The following is a 3,999-nucleotide window of genomic DNA, read 5'->3' as shown; positions in this document are numbered from 1 at the left end:
GCCCGGGGCTGATCCCAGGGCTGATCCCAGGGCTGATGCTGGGGGCTGCCCGGAGCTGCGGACCCACCGCGAGGCGGGAGCGTCTGGGCGAGCTGGGCCCGGGGGTCAGTCCGCCTTGCAGGGACCAAGACGGGTGGGGGAGTCCGGGGATGCGGAGCAGGAGGCAGTGAGGGGCCAAGGGGGCTGCAAGGAGCCACACAGGATCTGGAGGCAGTGGGGGAGCAGGGTGCAGTGGGGGGGGATCTGGAAGCAGGAGGGGTTCAGGAGGCAGCGTGGGAGTCTGTGCACCGGTGGGCAGGTTGCACTGGGGGTCCTCAGGCAGCGGGGACCAGGGGTGCTGGGCCTGGGTGCACCAGCCCCTCTCCGCAGYGGCTCAGCCTGTGCTTGGGAGCCAGCCCGCAGCAGGATTGGGCCGTGCTCCCAAAGGACAGCTGGGCCGGCCTGGCCGCGGCACTGCGCTGGGCCCCAGGGACCTGTTGTGCGGATTCCCCTCTCCGGCTGCTCACTGCAGGCTCTGGCAGCTCCGGAGCCCAGGGCAGAGGGCTTGGACCCTGCTCTGCCTGCTGCCCCCAGGCCCGGTCGGACCCTGCAGACCCCCGTCCCACCAGCCTCCCGCAGGGCAGCAGCATTAGCTGGGCACATGCATCCRTGCTCTTTGGCCGCCTGGCTCCGCACGGGTCCCTGGCCACGGGCCGGCTCTGCTTCCCCACTCCAGGGCTCAGGGCCGAGGAGCAGGGAAGCCTCAGGATGCCAGAGACAGCGCCAGAGCTGCGTCCTGCAGACGGAGGCTGCGAGCCCAGAGACCCTGCGCCAGGCCTGCAGCTTCCCCGTTCTCCAGGCAGGGAAGCGGCTCCCCCGGGACGCGGACGGGGCAACGGCAGGCGGGTGCAGGGCTGGCCACCAGCAGAGCYGCCGGGCTGCCCGGCCCCCGTGGGGAACAGGGAACGTGCTGGCCCCCGGCACCCCCCTGTCGCCCAGCCGGGCGGGGGAAGAGCCCTGCCAGCACACCGAGCTTCTGGGTTTCCCGGTTTCTGGGAAACAGGTTGTTATAGGAGACTGCTCTCCCCCAGGGCTCGCACGCACCCCTGGGAAASGCGGCGGTGGCAAACGCTCCAAGCTCCGCACGTGCAGCGGCGCCCTGCTAGCAGGGGACGGGAGCGCGGAGGTGGCCCCGGCTCACCAGGGGCCAGGCTGGCGCCGGCTGCTCCCCCGGGCTGGCGGGCGCAGCCGCGTGGGGCGTCCGTGCTGCCCCCGAGCTCCCGCGAGCCGTTTCCCTCCCAGCAGCCCTTCGCACCAGGCTCTCGCCCCGTCTTGGCGCGAGCAGCTGCTGCCATGCTGCAGGGCCAGGGCGGGTGGGCTGAAGCCCCGTCTCCACCGGGCACCCCGGGATCGCAGCCTGCCTCCGCCTGCCCCCCACCACTGCCCAGCTCCGCTGCCGGATGCTGGGATGGCAGGGAAAGGRGAGCACCGGGGCCTGCCGCAGCCCCTTGGCCCCGGATCCGCATCCCGCAGCCACTGCGCATGTTATCCATGCATMACGGGACAGCGGCTCGGTTGCTCCCACTGTGCCATGGTGAGGGGACCCCTCCGGAGATCCCATCCATCCCTGCCGCCCAGCCCTGCCTCTTCCCGAGGGGGGATCAGGCAGCAGCAACAACACCGGATTACGGGATCTCCCCGCCGACGGGCAGCAGGGCAAACAGATGGCAGCGCAGCACAGCTGCCCCCGGCATCTCCCCACTCCATCCCGGCGCAGCCCACCCCAGCTGCCCATCTGCTCCGGCCCCAGCCCAGAGCCTCCTTCTTGGACGCCGCAGCCGGCTCTGCGGTGGACCCCAGGCGATGCCGCTGCCAGCTAAGCGGAGCCAGCTGCACCGGTGCTGCGCCCTGGCCGCCCTCGCGAGCGGGGCCGAGGGACCGGCCGGCCGCCCCTCTTTGTTCCCAGTGCAGTGCCAGGCACCATGGAGTGAACTCCGGAGATGGAGCGCAGTCCTCTCCCGGGGCTGCTCCGCAGCGGTGGCGAAAGGTGTTACGGACCCCAGGGTGCCCCCTCTCCCTGCCGCAGCGGAGCAGGCACCCGACGGCAGCACCGGAGAAGCCAGTCCATCCATCCATCCAGAGCTTTATTCGGCACGGCACGGGGCTGTCCTCATCCTCGCGCCTCATGGCTGCCGGGGCGAGGGCGGCTCCATCGCCCCTCACGATCTGGGCTGCCCTCGGGCCAGCAGCAGGTCCAGGTAGGCCCCGGTGAGCAGATCCCCGTCCTCAACGCCCAGCTCCTTCATCAGCTCGCGGGCAATGAGCTCTCCCTGCTCCGGGCTCTGGTCCTCGCTCAGCACCACCTGCGGGCACCGGGGCGGCGTGAGGCCGGGCGGCACCGCTGGCGGCGGCACCGCGGCACAGCACGGCGCAGCGCAGCCGCACTCACCTCCAGCTCCAGGAAGTCGCCCAGCCCCTCCACGCTGTCCAGGTGCACGCGGGTCTGCCCCACCAGGTAGAGGAGACGCTCCTTCTTCACCACGCCCAGCACGCCCAGCGCCCGCGCCAGCACCGCCTGCGCACGCCGGCGGCAGCTCACGGCCCCGCGCACGGCATGCACGGCATGCGCAGCACGCACGGCCCTGCCGCCGGGACCCCCGGGAGGGGGGCAGGCAGCCCCGGCCCYGGCACGGGGCAGGAGCCCCCCGGCCGCCCTGGGGGCACGCGGGAACCGTGCCGGCCCCGGAAGCGTGGCACCTTGCACCCCCTTCCCCTCGGTACTGCGAGCCGCCCGGAGCGTGGGGAGCAGGGGGGTGCGGATGCGGCGCCAGGCAGCCGGAGGGCACGGCAGGGGCCAGGCGGGACCCGAGAGCGAGGCGGCGCGGCGTTAAGCCGGGAGGCGTCTGCCGCCTGCTAACGAGCTCCCGGGAGAAGGGCGAGCGGGAGGCGAGCGCCGCCGGCGGCCCCGCTCCAGGCAGCGGGGAGCACCCGGCCCCGCTGCACACAGAGCGCYGGCTCGCGGGACCTCGGCGCCCCCCCCGGCGCCCCAGCCCCCGGCACTCACCTCCAGGCCCTCAGGATCATCCGTGCGGGAGATGCTGTACTGGGAGAGCTTGGGGCCGGCGGCATCCGGGCGCTCGTAGAAGATGAGCTCGGCTGGTCCCTCCTGCGAAGGCGCCGGGTCAGGCAGGGGGAGCCCCCCTGGGATGGGGCACGGGGCTCCCCCCGCRGCACCGGGCATCCCCAGCACCCCGAGTCCCCCACACGGCAGGGACCGGCCCTGGCAGAGGGCATCTGCTGCCCCAGGGCCTCTGCCCCACGCTGCAGCGCCCCACAAGCACCCTGAGCGGCCGCTGTGCTCTCCCGTGCACTGCATGCTCCCCCTCCCCGCATGCACTGCGCTCTCCCGTGCACTGCATCCCCCCCATGTGCACTGCACTCTCCCGTGCACTGCATCCTCCCCCAACATGCACTGTACTCTCCCGTGCACTGCATCCTCCACCCTGCGATAACTGTGCTCTCCCGTGCACTGCACCCGCACCTGCCCGTGGGCACCACAATCTCCTCCCATGCACTGCATCCACCCCTCCCCGTAGGCACTGCACACCCTCCCCTCCATTCCCCGGGCAATTCCCCCCTCCCCCCAACTCCGGGCACTGCACCTCTCCTCCCCCCTCCGGGCACTGCAAGCCTCTGGGCACTACGTCCCCCACTGCAGACACCGCACTGCCTCCTCGGGCACTGCACCTCCCCTCCGCCCCCAGAGAGAGCACCCCTGCCCTTAGGCACTGCACCGACCACACGCACTGCACTCCCCACGCCATGCACTGCACCTGCCCTCCACCCCCGGAGACCGCACCCCTACCCGGGACACTGCACCGACCCCACGCACTGCACTGCACTGCACTGCATTGCACTGCACCAGCCCCATCACGCGCTGCACTAGCCCCATGCACCGCGCCCCGCACCCCCGTCGCTACCGAGCACCGGCGCAGCTTGAGGCGGCCCCGCGGCGCCCCG

Source organism: Apteryx rowi, unplaced genomic scaffold (genome assembly GCF_003343035.1).
Source record: "Apteryx rowi isolate R43461 unplaced genomic scaffold, aptRow1 scaffold_322, whole genome shotgun sequence".
NCBI lineage: Eukaryota > Metazoa > Chordata > Aves > Apterygiformes > Apterygidae > Apteryx > Apteryx rowi.
The sequence above is the reverse complement of the archived record's forward strand: the minus strand, read 5'-3'. Positions refer to the sequence as shown.